This window comes from Aedes albopictus, chromosome 3, assembly GCF_035046485.1.
Source record: "Aedes albopictus strain Foshan chromosome 3, AalbF5, whole genome shotgun sequence".
Taxonomy (NCBI): Eukaryota; Metazoa; Arthropoda; class Insecta; order Diptera; family Culicidae; genus Aedes; species Aedes albopictus.
Window position 1 is genome coordinate 243241714 of NC_085138.1, and position 21645 is coordinate 243263358.

General features: G+C 38.3%; 1 protein-coding gene across 5 annotated transcripts in view; it reads left to right on the forward strand.

Moving 5' to 3' along the window:
• The first annotated feature begins 5107 nt into the window (after positions 1–5107).
• The window catches only part of LOC109401563 (phospholipase B1, membrane-associated), a 54339-nt gene continuing 37801 nt past the window's right edge, over positions 5108–21645 (forward strand). For all 5 annotated transcript variants that reach the window (XM_029868566.2, XM_029868564.2, XM_029868563.2 and 2 more), the window contains exon 1: positions 5108–5462. The gene's annotated coding sequence lies outside the window, so the exon portion shown is untranslated. The remainder of the gene's footprint in view (positions 5463–21645) is intronic.

Genomic DNA, 21645 nt, shown 5'->3' on the forward strand with positions numbered 1-21645 from the left:
AATTTTATTCAACTTTTCATCATGCTTTGAATTTTTTGCAACTTTTTGCAACTTTTCGAAATATCTCATTATTAAAAACAGTCATTTTTTATAGGAAAATTAAAAAATCACATAGAAACAATGAAAATATGGCAACACTGTCTTAAGAAAAGAGATGCACAATAACATAATGAAAAAGTCTTCAGAACATCGGAAGCCTTGAAAACCTAATCCAAAAGAGATATAAAGCATTTAGTGGCTTTTCAAGGTTTTAAGGGATTTTTATACTAAATTTATTATATATCGCTCATTTCAAAAGATAGAGCAAAAGTTTCTTCGGCAATATTTTTCTGCATGATATTATCTATAACTTTGCCGAAGACACTATTTAGTTTTCTTTGCTTATGTAGAAAATAGATTTTTCATTTATCTTTTGGGTAAATTTATCAAAAATCAAAAGTTATCAAAAGTTGCTCCTTAAAATATGTAACAACTTTGCAGAACATCACATTATATTATTTTCACATTATCACACTCAAAATGCCCACGATCGTGTTTTTCGCGATTTTAACCACTGTGCTTCCTGGGGTACCGATCCGGAACACCTAAATGACCATAACTCCGGAACGGCTGAACCGATCCGAACCATTTTCAATAGGAAACAATGGGACCAGATTCCGCGTCAAATGAACCGTCGGTCATTAAAATCGGTTGAGGTTTACTGTCAAAAAGTGATGTGAGTTTATTTTGTACACACACATACTCACACACACACACATACACACACACACACACACACACACACACACACACACACACACACACACATACATACACACACACAGACATCACCTCAATTCGTCAAGCTGAGTTGATTGGTGTATGTGACTCGACCCTCCGGGCCTTCTAACAAAAAGTCATTTTTGGAGTGAACATATAGCCTTTCCAGTACACTTAGTGTACGAGAAAGGCAAAAACTGAAAAATTTAATAAAATCTGAAGGTCTGAAAAACACCAAAGCAATGCTTGGAGGAATTCCTAAAGGAACGGTTGGTGAAACCTTTGGAAGAAATTCCAGAAAATTCTGTTGAGAAATGTCTAGAGGAACTTCCAAATACATCTACGAGAAAATCCCTGAACACATGAACATCTGGAGAAATGAAAGCAATAATTTCTGAAAATATTTGAGGAAAAATTTCTGAATTTATTAAGGAAACCCTGGAGGAATTTCTGAAAAAAATCTATGAATCTTTGTAAACAAATTTCTTATTACGTTTTGGAAAAAAAAAAACGCATGGAGACATTTCTGCAAAACCGTGGCGAAATTCCTAGAAGAATTGCTGGAAAAAATTCTAAAAGAATTTTCGGAGAAATGTCAAGGAAAAAGTTCTGGAAGAAATGTCTGAGGAAACCCATGAACTAGTTTCAAGATGAATCTTTTGAAAAATTTCATGAGAAATTCCTAAAGAAGTGCCCAGGAAAATACCTGGGGGAATTCCTGAATTAATCATTAGAGGAATCCCTGGAGATTTTTTTCAAAGAGATCCATGAACAGGAATGCATTTTAAAACGGTACTAAGAGTAATCTTCAGAAGAATTCTTACTAAAATTCATTCAAAAAATTCCTGCAAAATAGTCCTTTTTGTAAACATACCAGCCCCGGAAAATTTTCTGGCCATGATGCTGAAGGTAATCCAGAAGAATTTTCTAGATATACATATTAATGAGAAATCTTGTAAAACTCATATAATAAAGAATTCCAGTTATATTGTCCTTTTTGCGATAGTTGCATGAAAATTCCGTTAAATAATAATGAGTTTTCCCGGAATAATTGTTAGTTAACCCTCTAATACCCAAATTTTTGATTTTGATCTAAATCCAGCTTTTTACGCTGGCCATAAAACAACGAGGGGTGATTCGATTTTGACAATTCTTGCCGACGGAATTTATAGCTTGTTCTTAGTAGGCAATTTTCATAGATTGTTGACTGAACTGTCAAATACTTTCACTCTAATTTTTTTCACTGAGTTTTACCGTATTTTGCTTTATATATTAATTATACTAACTTATTGCATAGCATTTTTATACTTTTAGGTGCAATATGAACTCGATACACATTAACGCCTTTGGAAAAGCATTCATAGAAACGAACTACTGAGCGACCGTACCGCTCTGGGACTGGAACCAGGCATAAATATTGAGCGGTTTCAACAACCCTGGTCGGAGTGTTTATCCAAGATACGGAGCCGTGCGATAATTATAGTAAATGATCTCCGGTCACTTTTATTTTCAACAGGCTAACGCCTGGAATACAATCACATTACATTAACAATTTTACGGCTGGGTTTATGGGCAAGGGGACTTTACCAACGTAAATTTAATATTCATACAGAAACTAGTCATGCAAAAAACGAGCATAATCTCCCCCGCCCCTCTTGTCAAATTCTTGGTATCCAACATTCTTAAAGGAGGGGGGGGGGGGGTAAGACGGACATGTTTAGGAAACACTCTATTTTGACAGTGTAAAAAATGCGATAATTAAAATTTTATCTCCATACTATTTACTTCAACTAAGGTACTTTACAGCCTGCAAGCCGATTTTGCAATAAAATTTGATTTTCCATTACTTTTGAGATAATTAAAAAATGATCTCTAAAAGTATGTTTTTCAACAGTGTGGGTAAGACGGACCAGTATACCCTATAGGGTGGGTAAGATGGACACGTTTGGAAAATTAGCTAATACGCCATTAGTTGTGTTAAATGATGTTTATGGCCATTTATATTTGGTAGAGCAATCATTGTAGAATCTAAATTTGGCTTTGAATCTCTTAGCTAAACGTGTTTTTGCAAATTAAAAACTATTTTGTAAATTGGAAACCTTCATACACTATTAAACGCCTAACAGTATGTAATGCTCGGGTAATTTGACGAAGTTCAAACTGTTCCAACAACAAAAAATCTAATATAATGAATTTTTGGACAAACCATCAATATGAAATGCTTTACACGGCTTCCACAATCATTTTTGTAATCCATAGATTTCAATTTGTGAACAATGTGTGGGTTTTAATGTGTTTCTCATGGCACTATCAAAGTAACCGCAGCACTGTCCGTCTTACCCACCCTCAAGGCGGACCGTCTTATCCCCACCCAACACAAAATATTCATTCCACCACCGTTATCCATAATCCATGAAATTGACTTGAATTTCGTTGTGTATAGGACGGAGACGGAACAGTTTAAAACAACTGGGGAATTCAAAATGAAATGCGAAAACTTACCAATTTAATGTAAAAGGCTTATTTATTGCCGCCTAAAAATTAGATCCCATCACAAAAGCGCGTAGCCAGGTAAACAATTGTTTATTTTTTACACTTTTGACATATGTATTCGCTCATGGAGTGATTCAATAATCATCAACTGATAAGCAGATATAGTTAATCGTAAAAGAAAGTCAAATTTCAGCTCTTAAGTGACAGAGCTAGTCAGTGGTCCGTCTTACCCCCATCCCCCCTATGCGTCGGAGAACCGTTACGAAGTCAAGGAGGTTTTGGTGATGTTCATAAATGCATTAAATCGGCCATTAGTAAACGACGGAACCGGCATGGTCATTGGTCATACAGCGAAAGCTCTGCACATAGTTTGCTTTCAGTTGAGTCAGATCATGCAGCGTTACAGTGAAAATTTTCATAAAAATATCTTAGTTCGGCTATGATTTTCTCATTGGATAATTATTCCGGCGCGAAAAATGTAGCTCAGATCATGACAAAATTGTATTTACCAGTCTTCATTCACCTAAAACAGTGAAAAAAATTAGAACAAATAGAAAATAAGCTTCCAAATTACCAAACCAAAACTGAACATTTCTGACACTCCATTGTAAACATAAAAAAATACAATTCCGCAAAGCTTCCTTCGATCAAACCATAAAAAAATTTTGTGTCGGCAAGAATTGTCAAAGAGGGGTGATTCAAAATTTATAGCAGGCTAGCGTAAAAAGCTGGATATCATTTTTCGTCATCTAAAATCGATTTAAATATGTTTTGGAAGATGATTCTTTTTAATTCTCGATTTCGTGAATTTCAGTTTTTGATTTTTCTAATTTTTGTTTTTGAACATCCCACACTTTTATATTTTTCCTGGAAGCCAATTTGGGGAACGGATTTTTTGAGATAAAAACATTTTGAGTTTTTATGATTATTGTTGAAGTATTATTATTTTAAATTTTTTTCACAGAAAATTTTATTTTCCGTGTAATTTTAAGAAAAATAATTTTAGAGTGTATTCGATTCCCTTAAACTTTACAACAAAGATAGAATGGTTTGGGAAAAATTTAAAATATGTTAATTATAGCGATTCAATACAAAATAAGCAATGACTTCTAAAAGGTGACTAATGATTTTCAAAAAATGTAAATACGCTATATAATACACCAAAAACCATTTTGAGATATACAAAACAGTCCTAAATATCAGCCAAAAATATGCAAACAATGATTTTCCACGAAACAAAAATTACAAAAATGCTCAAACTATACCCCGTCTAAAGGCGGGATTGGGTATTAGAGGGTTAAGTGCAATAGTGAAGTCATTTACTTGGGGCGTACCAGCATAAGGGGCGCTGAGATTTGGAAACTTTGAGTAACCAGCTCTGGTTTTACCATGACAGCACTGTTTTTTTTCCTATGTTTTAATGCCGTCGTATGGGCTTCTTGTTTTCTGCATTTATCATACAAATAGTTTTTACAAATTTTAATTTTTGACTACACTTGATGGTACCTACTTACTCAACCGCTTTTGTAATTTTATTATTAATAGATTAATTTGATTTATTATTATTAGACTATTTTGTTTCTTGAGAGAATTCCTTTGGTACTCAGAACTATTGACAGTCTCAAGTTGAGTTAAGGCGTTATGTGAGTGCACAGGCCCACGCATAAATAAATAGAATTAGAAAAAAAGATTAATTTACGGTCTACTGAAGTTTCGTTCTTAGAATCATCTTAAACGTTCAAAATCTTCCAACCATCGCTTCAAAGCTTCCCGGCTAAGTAGATACGTAGCTCTCGTCTAGGCTAGCTCATCTGGCGGTCAAACTTTTGCTTTCGTTCCGGCCGCCTCGGCAGCCTACCGCTCAGCTAGCTAGCACGTCCGTCAATCGCCGCCACCCTGCAGCATGAATGGAAATGAGCACTGGAGAAGTCATCAGGCTTGGCTTGCACTCCGCCAAGTGGTGTACATATTTACACCACTTCACATGATCTTCCACGAACGTGTAGGAAAATAGTAAATCTACGGCTGTTTTTTTTTGTTTAGATCCGCTTCAGCGGAGATTGCTCTCAGAATGAAACGCTGGTGCTGGCGGGCTGCCACTGTTGCGTTAGTGCTACTCGAAGCCTGACGCAGATCAAACGTGATTCTGAAAAGTGTCGTTCCGGTCGCAGTCGGTCGTGCTTCCTGATGCGAGCGTTGAGATTGTGAACGTGCGTGAGATATTTCGATAATTTTGGGAGGTGTCGAGTCCGATAAACTGTTCGCGGAGGAATGTTTGGTGGGACTTATTGGCGCTGGAACTTACCGGAAGATATGCACCTTAGAGGTCCTATTGAGGTCTATTGAGTACCTTGGATCAAAGCTTACCTCTATAATCATGGCTGAACTAATTAAGGAAATTAGTTTGAATAAAGTGTGTGCAAAAAATACGCTGGGTTTAGAACGGGTGCATTCAAAGTGACGGGCCCGGAGGAGTGATCAATGGAGTTGTTGTACCCATTAGTTGAAGTTCAATGCAGATCAGTTCGAAATCAATGCCAGTCAACGTCTGATGGCGCGTGGCAGCTAAAGCCGAAAAAAAGTGTCGCGTTGATTGATATCCAAATTGTGTTTGACAACGGAACGCACGCTATGTGTCGATTGGTGCAGTTATTTTCGATGCGATTGATTTGATTTCACCGGTCGGCGCTTTGGTACAAACGCATGATGACCCAGCACAGTGGTTCGGAAGCTTCAAATGTTTTAGTCATTATGTATTGTAGGAGACTTAGCTCATGGGAAAACCTTTTCGGCAGCTCATTGTTTGCGTGCGTCATTAAAAGTGATACCATGATCCATTTACGAGAAATTGCGAAAGCAAATTAGAAGGTAACAATGTTTAATGATTTTTTTCGTGAAACACAGCAATTGGTTATTCCCGACATCTTAATAAAATAAACGAATGATCCAGTCCACATCAAAATCTTACAATATTCTTTGAACAGCTGATCAGAAGGAGGTGGGAGAGAAAAGAGGGAAAGGGGAAAAGCGAAAGCGAAGGCTGCTTATATGTTTTCCAAAAAAAAAAATGCAAACATGTATGCGCCTAGTCTTTGGGACACCCTTCTACAACGGATTTTGCTAAAACAAGCGGCAAATAGTGCTAAGCACCTTAATGGTATCTAATCCCATTTCAGTGTTTGCTCAGTGATTCGTGTCAGTGGTGGATTTATTGTGGTTAGCAGAGAAGAATAATAATACGTTGGTTTAGTATCCAGACGATTGTAATTTCATTATTCTATTTTGTAATAAAGCGAGTCATAAATAAAACTGAACTTCACAATTGTTGAGCTATGGATTACGCGGCCATCTGTTGGAAGTACCGTGATTTCGGGTGAAATTGATCAGTGGGGTGAAATTGATCGACGAGAGGACTCTTTTTATTTGTTAAAAATAACGCTTTAAACTTGAAACAATTTGTAAAAAATGTTCATCATCTGACTCAAGAGTTATTGAATGATGAGTTTACATGTTTTACAGCCAATTGGTCACATATTTATGTATAAAATTCAATAAATTCCGAAACTGCCTGTCAGGCGAACTTCAAAGACACTTTCAAACTTTTGTTACCGTAGCTGTATCGCTAATGTAATGAATATTCGAATGAATGTTTCTAGCTGCCAAGTATTCGCTAAACCTGATTGTGTCATCAAAAGTTCTATAAATATTGAAATTTATTCAAAAAATGTAATTTTTCGGAAGTTCTAACATATTTAGTACGGAAATTGCATACTTTCAGGCGTTTTCTTAAGATTTATTAAACTTAAAACTTAAATAATTAAAAACTTAGTAGACTTGTAGAAATTTGGCAAAGTTTTCCGCTTTCCGGGGTGGTTAATTCAGGAGAAAAAATTATTTTCAGCACTTACAGATACATTTCACTGGCTGATCAATTTCACCCCGAAAGTAAAGTTTTTGGTTTTTTATTTCAAATGATATTTTTTGTAATAACATGATTTGCAGTACAATTTTTAACCTCGTAGACTGATGAAAACCATGGTCGTACTTGTTTTAAAGCATTAAATTTAACCATATCGATAAGTATTCAAAAATTATTCGCCAAAAACTACGAATAGTGATCAATTTCACCCGAAATCACGGTATCAGTTAAGAAGTAAGAATGTTTATGAAAACTAAACGTTGAACATTCTGGGGAGAAGTAGGTGGGGGGAATCATCAATGTTGCTTTGATCCTTCTGGTCAGTATCTCAGAAAAGCCGTTCTCGTCCGTGATTTCCTATAGCTCAGTACGTTTTTTGCCTTTCTCGTACACTAAGTGTACTGGAAAGGCTATATGTTCACTCCAAAAATGACTTTTTGATAGAAGGCCCGGAGGGTCGAGTCACATATACCAATCAACTCAGCTCGACGAATTGAGGTGATGTCTGTGTGTGTGTATGTATGTGTGTATGTGTGTATGTGTGTGTACAAAAAACTCACATCACTTTTTGGCAGTAAACCCCAACCGATTTTAATGACCGACGGTTCATTCGACGCGGAATCTGGTCCCATTGTTTCCTATTGAAAATGGTTCGGATCGGTCCAGCCGTTCCGGAGTTATGGCCATTTACGTGTTCCGGACCAGTACCCTTGGAAGGGGCCATACATAAAAATGTAACAAACACATACATGCGACACATCAAACTGCGGCATTTTGGATAACCTGATGAACAGTTAGCAAGAAAACAGTTTTATACCATATCTGAACCGGTTGTGTTCCGGAACCGGTTCCGGGGCTCCCCCGGAAGTGCCCAAATATAAAAGTGAACCAAATCCATAAATGCGACACATCAAATTGCGGCAATTTTGATAACCTGATGGACAGTTAGCAAGAAAACAGTCTCAGACCCTATCTGAACCAGTTGTGTTCGGAACCGGTTCCGGATGTCCCGCCGAAGTGGCCAAATATAAAAGTGAATCAAATCCATGCATGCGATATATCAAAGCGCAACTTTTTTGATAGCCCAATGAAAGGTTGGCATAAAAAAAGACTCAAACCATATCTGAACCGATAGTGTATCGGAACCGGTTCCGGATATCCCGCTGGAAGTGGTCAAATATAAAAGTTATCTAATCCCATGCATGCGACACATCAAACTGCGGCATTTTTGATAACCTGATGAGCAGATAGCAAGAAATCAGTCTCAGACCATATCTGAACCGGTGGTGTTTCAGAACCGGTTCCGGGTGTTCCGCCGGAAGTGGCCGTATATAAAAGCTGACAAAACTTTTGCATGCGGCACATCAAATCACGGCTTTTTCGACAACTTCATGACCGGTTATTGAGGAAGTAGGCTAAGACCACATTATGGACTGTCAGTAGTGCCGAAATTAGTTTCGGATTTCCATCCGAAAGCGGCTAAATATTAAATTGAACCAAACCCATGGCTTTTATGATAACCTAATAAACTTTAGCAAGCAAATAAGCTCAGACTATTTAAGAGACTATCGGTAGTGTTCCGCAACCGATTCCGGGCCGGAAGTGACACCAAACCCATGCATGCGATACCTCAAATCACGGCTTTTTAGGTAACATGATGAACAGTTGAAAGAAAATAGACGCAAGCCGAATCAGTGTGTTACGGAACCGATTATGGGTGTCCCGCCAGAAATGGTCAAATGCTAAAGAGAACCAATACATGCGAAATGTCAATGACTTATTCAGTAACAAGATAAACGGTTAACCAACAAATAATCTCAGACCATATTTGGGAGCAGTGCTGAAAATTTCATTTCGTCATATCTAAATTCAGTCACCTACAGCTCATTTTAGAAGCTGAGCCTGAGAATATGGTATATGAAAAACTTTTGCAACTAGACCAGTTCTGCAAGAAAATCACGGAAAAACTGCTATTTTTCGAATATTCAAGGTAAATGTCACGGACTACCTTTGAAAAATTACAAATGATATTCATCGTGAATATCATTGGCATTTTTCAAAGGTAGCCCGTGACATTTACCTTAAATATTCGAAAATATCGTTTTTTCCGTGACTTTCTTGCAGAACTGGTCTAGCCGCACAAGTTTTCCATATACTAAATTCTCAGGTTCAGCTTCTAAAATGAACTGTAGGTGATTGATTTCAGATATGACGAAATGAATTTTTCAGCACTGTTTGGGAGAACCGGTAGTGTTCCAGAACTGGTGACAAGACAAGTAACGCGTCGAAAGTGGTAAAATATAGAAGGGAACTAAACTATAGCGGCGTTTTTGATAATCTGATGAACGGTCCAACAAGAAAATAGTCTCAGGCCACATCTAGGCTTGTAATAATATTTCGGAATCGGTTGCGGGTGTTCCATCGGAAGTGATTTAATAGAAATAAATCAAATTCATGCATGCGATACATAAAATCGCGGCTTTTTTTCAAAAATTTGCCAAACGGTTAGCAAGAAAATAGCCTCAGATCACATTAATTTTCGGCTTTTCAGGTAACCCGATGAACAGTTGACAAAAACATAGTCTAAGGCCATATTTGAAACAACCGGAATCGGTTCCAGGTGTCCCACCGTAAAATTTAATAAAACCCATGCAAGCTGCACATCAAATAGCGGAATTATAAAAGTGATCAAAATAAATGTCAAAGCGATAAATCAAATTGTGGCTTTTTTGATAGCATGTAAACGTTGGGTAAGGTCATGTTTCGGCCGTAAAACGCGCGAAGGGATGCGTACCGTGCCGATACTGTCTGAGGTGAAATTTTATCAACAGAAGAAACCTCTTCTTGTAAAATATTGTTTTCCTCACTAAGCCTCAGACCGATTGCTCTAATGGTTTGAGAGCGTAAGGTTTACTGAGGGAGTTTTGGATTGAATATTTTACAAGTTCCAAGTGAACTTGTTGGGTGAGATTCCAAAAACCTAAGGGCTGGTTACTTGCAGCAGAAGTCCTGGCCTCTTTAGAGAGTTTGGTAACTACCTTGAACAAGGGTCGTCTTGACGAGGATCAAAGGGACGGATAACTTTCTGAATGAAACACTAAATTTCAACTGACCTCTCTTCATCTATTTCAAACATCCTTATATACTAAGCCTATGTCTAAAAGAATGACGTATTATCATATTATTTGCATTTCTCTATCATGTGCGGTACCTGCGTTTACCCGTTGCAGTAGGGTCAAGATTAGGGCCCTATCTTTATCAGTTGTTATTTTTTGTCAGTCCTTTTCGTCTACTTCTACAGAGGCGACAGTCTCTTGTAATGACTAATCCTACAATGTTGAGGTGATAGATAGACTGATAATTGCGTCGGGTAGACCCGTCTGCGTCATCAATGAAAAATCTTGAAAAAATAATTTTAATTATATTGCGATTGTAACAGGTCATAAGTGAAGAAATGGTCAAAGTCTTCATATATGCAAGAGAACAAAATCGTGACCAAAGCGATTTCTTCAAATCACACCATTTCAGATTCCTGCGGTGTAAATGTATAGTAGGATGGATCAAAGTTTTATGGAAAAAATATAATTTAATCGCATCAACACCTTATACAGTTTTTCAATCTTCAATCTCCTTATGCTTCTAAAATAACTGCTCACAATTTGGTTGCGACTGGTTGAGCCCTCACTCTATTGCGATTGAAATTTGAATGGAAAAATTACATTTTCTGCATGTTTCTCGTAGGAAGGTCAAATGAATCGTGTTACCAATGATAATAAAATATAGCCTTAAGTGTGCTGTTGAACATAATATCGGAATGTGTATCATCAATAAGTTTCGAAAATTGATGATGGCTTTATTAAAATTGTTGCTTTTGTATGAAAAGTGTTTTCAGGATTCAGGAACATTTTAGCAAACGTCGACGAAAAGTTCATGAGTACATATTCGACGAGAAAGGCACTATCACCACTAGGTGGATTAATCTGGTTTTTATGTTATGGACTGGGGTTGCATGAATCTAAAGAGGGCATAAAAAAAGAGTAAATTTTGTGTGACAACAGGTGTTGCTCCTGGGGATTTGAGATGATGCTAAGGGGATTTCCAGGAGTTTCAGGAGAATTTGAAAGGAGGAGATTCTAGTGCCTAAGCGGGGGGAGCTCAAGAGGGCATTCAGAACTTTGCGGCCGCACCTGAAAATCTCTTGAGCGCACTCAAACGTCTCTAAAATAACCCAAATAACCTAAAACACCCTTGAAACCAACTGAACCTTTAAAACCTGAGACCCTCTGATATACCCTTTTTAACCCTCGAGCAGTCGCGTCTTTGACAACCTGCAGCAACGCCGCGCTCACCCTGTGTATCACATGCGTGCATTTTCATGGTGCGTGTACTCAGTACACGACGCGACCGCTCCCGGGTTAATAGAATGAAGAAATCTGCAACCAAAAACTCAGGAGGTCGTCCCACTAAAACGTTATTCTCGGTAGAGATGATCTCGAGAAAGAGGAGACCAAACCTGAGCTCTCTTTGGTGAGCGTACCACCAGCTACTACTCTAAATTGTCCTCTTTCCTAGAGGATCGACTCCTGAACCAAGGAAGGATTCAGGCTCAACAAACTCAACTTGGTGTTGGCTAGTCCACCATTTTCTCTGTAGTTGAAGCACTTTCCTTACAGGGAGCTTAGCCGCGACGACTGACTATTGAAACCTCTAGAAATGCTTCTGGAACCCCCCTTTTATATATAATGAGAAAATTTGCTAATCGGATACCCAAAGATGGTGCCATTATCTATGTAGTTTAAGCACGATTCGGAAGACCATGGCGGAATCTCACTAGTCCGCCCAATCTGATCAACAATGTTGTCGGGAGTGATATCTCTACCGCATATCTCCTGCATACTCGACCTTTGCACCACGAAGCGTGGGCATTCAAAGAGCACATACTCCGCGGTCTCGTCGCAGTCTGCACACTCCGGACATGCGGAGGAGCCCGCGTATCCGAATCTGTGCAGAAACCACCTGGTCTGGCAGAAATTGTGTCAAGCGAAAGTTCACCTTTCTTAAGGGTTTTGGTCACCGTCGAGTTTTATATTTGGAAATTGTTGATATTTTTCGGTGATTATAAACACACTGAAACACGATTTATGACGTTTTGGCCTACTGCCTTTCAGCCATCATCAGATCTAAAATATATTTTGAAAATTAGTTACATTTTAAAAAACTTAGTCTTACAATTTTTTTCACCCACTCATTTAATCAATGTTCCTGCCACCAGGCTTTATTACTAAACCCCCCTTTCTTACACATCTATCCATACTCGTGTTGGTTCGGTTGTGTCATTCGGGTTGGTCTGTTCGTTTGTGTTGATAGCGATCGGATTTTACCCACTAGACTGTTGTACGCTGAGTCGATTCCTCCACATTCTCGCTGCATATTAACAGTTCTGTCGGTGGTATCAACCATCGGATCCACAACATACCGACGGAAAAACGGAAAACCACGTAGTCAACAGTTTCGGTTTTGCAACCGTCTCCATCGATGACCACGGGACTCAATCCCACTAGGGCGCTTAATGGCGAACTACAGTAGTACACCCCGTTGATCTTCGCTATCGTGAAGCGCTCGCGCGACGTGAAAATTATTTCCAGGACCGGAAAACTACCGGTTGTACAGATCGCCGTTAGCTTGGCCTTAACCGTTACCCAGTTCCCGTTATCGGGAAAAATTCGGTATGGGTCCGATAGTAGTGCGATGTCTGTACTTGACACGGAGACTGACTGCCACAGCAACTGCTGTGTAGCTTCACAGTGGCTCAGATTTAGCGATGTAACTTTCATTATCGTCGGTTGGTTCGACCTCCTCACGTGCCTGGACATTAACCTAGGCCCGCCCGTCGTGTGACCCTTGTTATCCGTGCAAATCAGGTATTTTTTGGTGCCGAGTTGCACTCCCTGGCGATGTGGCCTTCCACTCCGCACTTCCTGCAGAGTTTGCTCCTGTCGGGGCCTTTACACGACTATGTCCTTGCTCGAAGCGCTTGAACCACGGAACTGGCGGCTCGTGATATGCTGAGCGGGCACACTGATTTGAACGCCCTGTAATCCTTGAAACCCTTTAAAGCCTCCGAAGCCCATTTGAATCCCTCTGAATCCCCCTGTAATTCCTTTGGAATCCATTAAAAATCCTGAAACCCCTAGAACTCTGATTTGCCCTCCCTTTTTTAGATACTCTAGATACCTCATCATCTTGGTCGTAAACATCTCCGGATGCTGTTGCTATAGTTTCCGTCCTAATTACTTTTTCTAGTTTTCAATACTTATACGGAAAATGTGTCCCTCTTTAAATGGACTAAAAACCTACCTTAAAAGAAGGTTTTGGTGTACTGTCGTATTTCGCCACCCAAGTAACACACTTGTTACAGAAGAGTCACGGCGGCGCAGGTTTTTGTTGAGGAGAAGTCACTGTGACTTACTTCTAGCAAATAAGTATTTATTTGTTAGAAGTAAGTCACAGTGACTTCTGCGCAACGAAAACCTGCGCCACCGTGACCCTTCGGTGACAAGTGTGTTACTTGGGGCAGCCTATTTATTGCACCCATAAACAATCAGAAACGCTCCATAGAAAATCAAAAAGCGCTCTATAAAGAATAAACATATGGTCCATGAAAAATGTGCAATATTACCCATAAATAATTAAAAACGTTCCATACTTTATAGAAAATGTACCGGTAAAACATAAAATTTTCTCATTAAAAGTGTAATTTTGTACCAATAAATAGTTCTGAAATGCTCCATACTAATATACAAATGCTCCATAATAAAATGCAAATGCTCACTAAAAATTAAAATTGTATCCATAATAAATTGAATATTGCTCCATAGAAAAATTAAATTGCACCGTAAAAAAATGAAATTGCATCAGAGAAAATAGATAAATGCTCCATAAGTATTATCAAACTGCACCATGCAAAATATGAATTGCTCCATGAAAAATTGAAAATTCTCGGAGAGAGACGAACCAGCCAAGGGCTGAAAGTCTCTTTAATAAAGACAAATCAATCAATCGATGAAAATTCTCCATAGATAGCATATTATCGAAATTTAATTTCAGCAGTGCTGAATTGCTTTACATAACATCACTTTAGTGGTGTAGATGTTTAAAGTTATGGCGAATTTTCAAATTTTTATGGAGCAAATCCTTTTTATATGGTTAATTTGATAATACTCATGGAGCATTTATCTATTTTCTATGGTGCTATTTCAATTTTTTATGGTGCAATTTAATTCTTCTATGTAGCAATATTCATTTTACTATGGGTACAATTTTAATTTTATATGGAGCATTTGCATTTTATTATGGAACATTTGTATTTTAGTATGGAGCGTTTCAGTATTATTTATTGGTACAAAATTGAACTTTTAATGAGACAATTTTATGTTTTACCGGAACATTTTTTATAAAGTATGAAACGTTTTCAATTATTGATGGGTAACATTGCACATTTTTATGGAACATATGTTCATTCTTTAGGGAGCGCTTTTTGATTTTCTATGGAGCATTTGCAATTTGTTATTGTCACAATAACCTTTTGCCGTTACTTGGGCATGAAGTCGAAAAACCTCGTGGCACCGAGCGAGCTGCGAGCAACCCAAAAGAAGATCAGGTAACCGATCTCGGTGGTCGTAGGCAGACAGGAAAGAGGGTATTTCCTTCTACAAGCTAGATCATCTGTTCTCCAGGTTAGGAGCAGCTCACAACAGTGCCTGTTCAACATGTTAGGGGCGGCTGATCAACTGGGAATATTGCAGGGTGGAACTCTGGAAAAATATCCAAAACGAATCCTGGAATAAATATTAAAAATAACCTGGGATGAATTAATAAGGGCATATCTAAATTACTCCATGGCACTTGGAGAGATTCTTGGACAAAACTCAGCCAAATAAACTTAAGATTTTCATAAGGCCTAGCTTATGAGGCGGCCTTCAAATAATTCTATTTCACAGTGTCGCTTTATAACGCAGAATCGTCTCACAGTTTGGCTTTCATACATATTCAGCAACATGGTACACATGCCCACTGATCCCGACGTTCATGGATCGATTTCAGTCTGCATCATTTTAGGATTGTTGTGCTTATTCCATAAGTGTATCTTATGAAATTTGTCATAACAAGCACGATCAATTCTTATAAGGTATTCTCATGACATCCATAATTTTTAGTTATAGCAAAAATTCATAAGGTATTTTGATCATTTTCGATAGCTTTTTGCTGAGTGAACTGAATTCTGAAAATTCTTTATTCAGAAAAGCATCAATTACGATAATACCACATTCCATTTGCGGATTATTTTTATGTTTTCTTGACCGTACCCTGTCTAAAGGTACAAAACAATATCAGTCCTCTCAGTTGGCTGTTGATCACCTTGTGGACGATGAAATATACGACATGCTCTGTTGTGACTAAGATAAGTAATATCATATTCTACTCCATACCCGAGCAGAAGAGAATATCAATTTAATAACTACGAAATCACATAACCTGTTTTTATATCTTGTTTTGTTATTATTTAATTATCAAGGCATAGCTTTTCCATAACAAATTTTGTTGGACAATCTCATTTAGTTATAATCAAGCTATTGATATACATTCACTCAATTTCATTTCAATAACATGTTTTGTGGAAGTACAAGTTTTGTTATTGTTGTACTATTGATCAACTTATCAACAATAGCACAATAGTAACGAGTATTGAAATCAAAGCGAAAATTCGATAATAATAATCTGTCATTTTGTTTTGTTCTCCTGGTGAAATTCTCAAAGAAATTTTCAGAGAGATCTCAAGATGAAATTCGGGACAAATAATCACGGGGAATTCTGAAGAAATCCTTGAAGGGATTCTGTTCATAATTCTGGAGGAATTTCTAGAGAAGTCTTTGAAAATCTGTGAATGATTTCGTGGAAGAACTCTCGGAGAAATTTCTAGAAGTAGTATTTTTCAATCATTTACAGTATTGTTACTCATGTTATTTATGGGTTTGTGAGACAAAGTATTTTATATAATAAGTATCATAATTTACTTTGTTAAGATTTTGATCGTACTGATCGTGACTAACTGTGAGGTGATCGCGACGATCAGATTAAAACAATAACAATGACGGATCGATGATGTACACCATGACATTTCCAATAATGCCCAACGTGATCCAATGGGAGCTTGCATGCAATGTTGTACGTGAAATCCTACAAATGTTCTGGTGACATATTAGTTACTCCTATTTCAATTCAGTGTTGCGAGTAATTCTATTAGATTAGCATATTCATCATATTGAACTACAAAGTTGAATTAGACATATCGATACCATCTTTTTTTTTTATTCTTAATCACTTAACCTAATTTACAGCTCTATTGTCCACTGGGGCACTACGTGAGCAATTTCAATTGACAGCTGCACTTACATTTTGTACAGCGCCTAGATTCTATTCTACTTTATCGAACTGGTTGCCTTTCTGCTGCTTTCACTTTTTCTACTTTTTACCTAGTAGAATGATGAGCACAAGGATGATGATGGATGGCCGTTGTTCCTTTTGCAGTCCGATTGGGGGGTCCATTATGAGTAGCAGTTCGCCGATGTCCAGGTATCCGGGTCCGTTTGAGCCATGGGGCTCAGAAGAGGGTCAGTGTCAGTTGCTCTCGGGGGAAAAGCAACTGTCGAAAAATTGCAAGTGCCGGGGCTGGGAATCAAACCCATGACCATCCGCATATGAAGCGAACGTGTGACCAACTACGCCACGGGCCCCGGCACGATACCATCTTACCCCGCTAATTCGACACTCTTTTAAATCGTGCCCCGCTTATTCGACACTTGTCGAATTAAAAAGTGTTCAAATGTCACAGTGAATGCAAAACAATCCGATATTGCGCTTATACTAGCACCCGCAGCAGCTCCTCTTGCAGCCGCTACTTCCAGAACTTCTGAGTTGGTACTTTTCGACACCCAAACCGCTTGGAGAGCAACTGGAACGGATTACGGAAGGCAACAATCGTAGAAAGAACGAACTTTTCATTCGCGCCACCAAAATATCTGTTGGAATTGTGTTCAATAACAAATCTAAAATTCAAAACAAAACAAAAACAGAGTTGCCAAATTTCAATGAACAATTGATTGATTGATTTGTCTTTATTAAAGAGACTTTCAGCCCTTGGCTGGTTCGTCTCTTTGAATGAACAAGGTGATGTAGGGTGACGTATTAGCGGGGTAATACGGTATAGAACATTTACCACTTGTAATGACCTGACAAATGAAATACAGAATCATTATCTGCAAACCAAACCAAAACTGTGTATAAGTTTTAACAGATATAATAACAAATGTTGCTTTCCGATTATTATCAATAACAAATTAATATTCAAATTTGTTATTGAAATATTTTCCAAATGCACTGTTATTAAGTTGTTATTGAAACTAACAAAACAAGTTATTAAAATGGGTTTCCAAGAACATTTTTTGGTTATGAAATTTTCTATTTTGCTGCTTATGACAGACAAGTTTATAACATAATCTGTTATGTTAATAACTTGAAAATAATCGATTCTATTATTCAGTTATTTTACCCAAATAACACAGGTCCTTATGCTGTTGTTATTCCCTTCTGCTCGGGTATTATAGATTATAAACTTTTCATCATTTATGCTCATTTGTAATGCATAAGCTGATTGTTTTTTCAGCCACTTCAATACGTTATAAATCGAAATTATCATCTTGAAGAGGTTAACTAGAAAGATAAGGATAATAGGAAAAATAACACGGCGACCCGTATTACCTTAACCCATATGCTGCTGGAACCTGGAAGGGAAACCAGGTACCTTTTCCGATTCCAATTCTCGATATGTATATGACAAGTTTTTGATAGTAGGAAGTTTCTACTAGGAACTCGGATCGATCTCAGAACATGTGAATTTATAATCTATGATGATTTTGTGGCTATATATTGCCTTTTTCTACTCAAAGTATAAGGGAGTAGAGATCAAAGTGGATAATGAAATATAGATATGATAGTATTCACTAGGTAGCGAACAAGTGTGAATATTTTATAGAACGTGAAATTAGGCAAACATTTTTGCCAGTCTTGGTAAGGTGGTATTAACTACCAATCAAGCCGATCTGTTTAAAAGCACAGGTCGTACGGCAGAAGTTTCACGCATTCGATGTATTCGTTCAATACATGGCCTACTTGCCTAATTTCACTTTCTATAAAATCTTCACACTTGTTTGCTACCTAGCGAATACTATCATATCTATCATTTCTTTAACCACTTTGATCTGTACTCTGAGGAAGGGAGTATGGCTGAGCGTTACGGCCCATACAAAAGTTTTTAGGTTTTCAGAGGGAGGAGGGGGGTTGAAAAATGTCGATTCGTAATAAATGAATGCTACCTAATTCATAACTTTTGCAAAGAACATCAGAAAATTTAGCATTGTTTGCGTCGTTAGAATAACAGCTAATAAAAACTTTCTTGGATATGTAGCTCAAATTGAATTGGCAATTAGTGCATTTATACTTTCTGAAACAGTCTCGATCAAGAATGGAAAAAGTCACGGAATTTCATGAATAAGAAGTCTTGCCATTTCTTAATTACGCACAGACCCTATGACGGCATTAAACCATAAGACAAAAAAACGGTTGACTGAGTAGGTACAATAAATCGATTTTTATTGTTGAAGTTTACTAAATGTGCAATGTTTTTAGTTTTTCCCTTGATAAAGGTCAAATAAAGCCGGCTGAAACGTCGGGTAATCCAAAACTAGCCGTTTAGATTGACCCTAGACCGAGAAAGCCAACATCTTTACACAGAAATCACCTCAATTCGTCGAGCTGAGTCGATTGGTACATGTGTTTCGACCCTCCGGGCCTTCTATCAACACGACATTTTTTTAGTGAACATATAGCCTTTCCTTCACACTTTGTGAACGAGAAAGACAAACATAAAAGTGTCAGTGTGGTATCTTAATATTTATTACCGTTTTCCCAGAACACCCAGACCATCTGGATCCTCTTATCCATATAATGCCATTGCGTCCTAAAATGCCGCAAGCCACAGAGCAAATTACTTTATGTTTTTGGTGGTCGAAGCAGTGAAATCACAGATAAAGTTTTCAGTTAGTAATTGTGGAAGTGTTCAAAGGCTCTACAGATAAGGGGCTGTCCATAAACCACGTGGTCATTTTTTTGGGACTTTTCAAATCCCACAACCCCCCCCCCCCTTCCCCTCCGCGTGGTCATTAGTCCATACAATTTTTTTATTTCTCCATACAACATGGTCATTGGCCGAACCCCCCCCCCCCCCCCATGACCACGTGGTTTATGGACAGCCCCTAAGGGAAAAGTCACAGTGACTTCTATACAACCAAGACTGCAGCACCGATAAAGTAGCTAGATACAACCAAAACTCGCGCTGGCTTGACCCTTCGGTAACATGTGTGCAGCTTGGATACAACGTTTAGCTGAGAAGCATTTTCTGTTCCAACTGGGACGTAACGCACTTAGGTCATTATGCTTTAAAAAAGGCTAAATATAATCGATACATGCGTATACGATCAGGGTTACGACAAAGACATGAATTACTTTTTAATGCCATATCGTAATCGGAACCAATTTAAACGTATTGTCCCACGCGCAAAAGCACTAAAGATTCAAGGGGTAGTTCGTAAGCTACGTAGAATATTTAAATATTAAAAATTTACCCTCTGAACACATTTCTTCCTATCTAACTTGAATTATACCCTAAAAAAGCATGTTTAGGCAGATCCGACTATATCATAGGTTATAAACAGCCCCCAAATGGTCATCAAAGTTGTAACAAATTCCCCATTCGCCCTCAACGCACACGCGACCGACGTCTGCTTTTATTGTCCATTTCACACTTTCGCAGCAACTATTTTCGATTTAGCGATGACACGAATCCGCCGTCGGCCATTGGACGGGTATTTGGTAAGAGGCATCGGAACTGACCTAGTCTCTGCGCAGACAACATTACCATCCAATCACCCGGAATGCGTGGGGCTTCTGGTTTAGGTCCATGTAAACGAAATTTAGTCGTTTCAGGGTTTTATCACGTTTTGGGACCAATAATTTCCCATTTTAAGCGGACATCGCAGCCCAACCCAAGTCTTTGAAAAGGTAATGTGTTTTTATTAGGCATTTATGCATGCGGCGGCGATGTAAGCGTCCGTCCTTGGGGAACCGATTTCGAATTCGATCGCGCACCAGTGAAGCGTCTAGACTCTTTCTAGAGTTAGGTCGAAACAGCTTGGTTTTCGACGCAATGTGAAGGTTCTCCGGCGGTTCGTGAAAAATGCTAAGCGGAAAAATTCAATTCTACTAGCTAGCATGAGCAATTGTAGATTCGGTTCTAGGCCTAGGACAGCTGGTTCTAGAACAAGTAGGGCTGCTGCTCAGTACGCTAACCACATGTCATGCCAAGTCAATTTAGTTCTACGCTGACATGTCAGCCAAACCGACAGCTGTTGGTGCACGCCGTATGTAAATGAACCAGAAACAAGCAAAGGCATATGATTCTGTCATGATGTCTTATAAATCACTGGTACAACGTTATAGTAACGCTACAGCCAGCAGTTAATTCCATATCAAATAGAAAATGCTTCGGTATTCTTCTGTAACTCACTTTGTGATGAATTGATATGAACAGAATTACAAACAGTCAAATTTCCTGTCAACTGTTTGTAGTGATACTTTAATTATTTTGTTCAGAGATAAAGATTCAATTTCCGGTTGGTCTAAGAACTTTCGTAATGGAAATTTTCTTGACTTACTTGGGCATAAAGTGCGTGCGTGCGTGCCACACGATATACACACACGTAAAATGGCCATTGGCAGTGGAAAAACAATTAGGTAATAACTGTGGTAGTGCTTATATAACAGCTAAGCAGCAGGCTTTGTTTCAGTTGGGACGTTATGCCAAGAAGACGAGGAGGGGAAGGAGAGGAAGAGTTTGTGGTATTGGGTATGAGATAGATTTTACGGAATTCTTTGAGGTAAATCACCAGGGTAGGATGGATACTTTTCTTCTTCTTCTTCTTCTTCTTTTCTTCTTCTTTTTCTTCTTCTTCTTCTCCATCTCCTTCTTTTTCTTCTCATTCTTCTTCTTCCTTTTCTTCTTTTTTTCTTTTTCTCCTTCTTAACATGCATTTTGTCATGGTCACAAGCGCACCTGCGCTCCGAGTGAGAGACGACGAGCGCAAAGATGTTTTTTTTTCTTCCAAACTATGGGTGGAAATCTACTCAACAGACATCCTGACAGAAGGTCCAGGTAGTGTGAGGTTAGGGATCGTGTTCTTCCGAAAAATAAAAAAGTGAAAGCCAGGACATAGGCCAGGACTACATCGTGTCTTCGGAATCACCAAAAAGGCATTGCTTTAAAGAGGGGCTAATGCACATCGTATTCCCAAGGATATCAT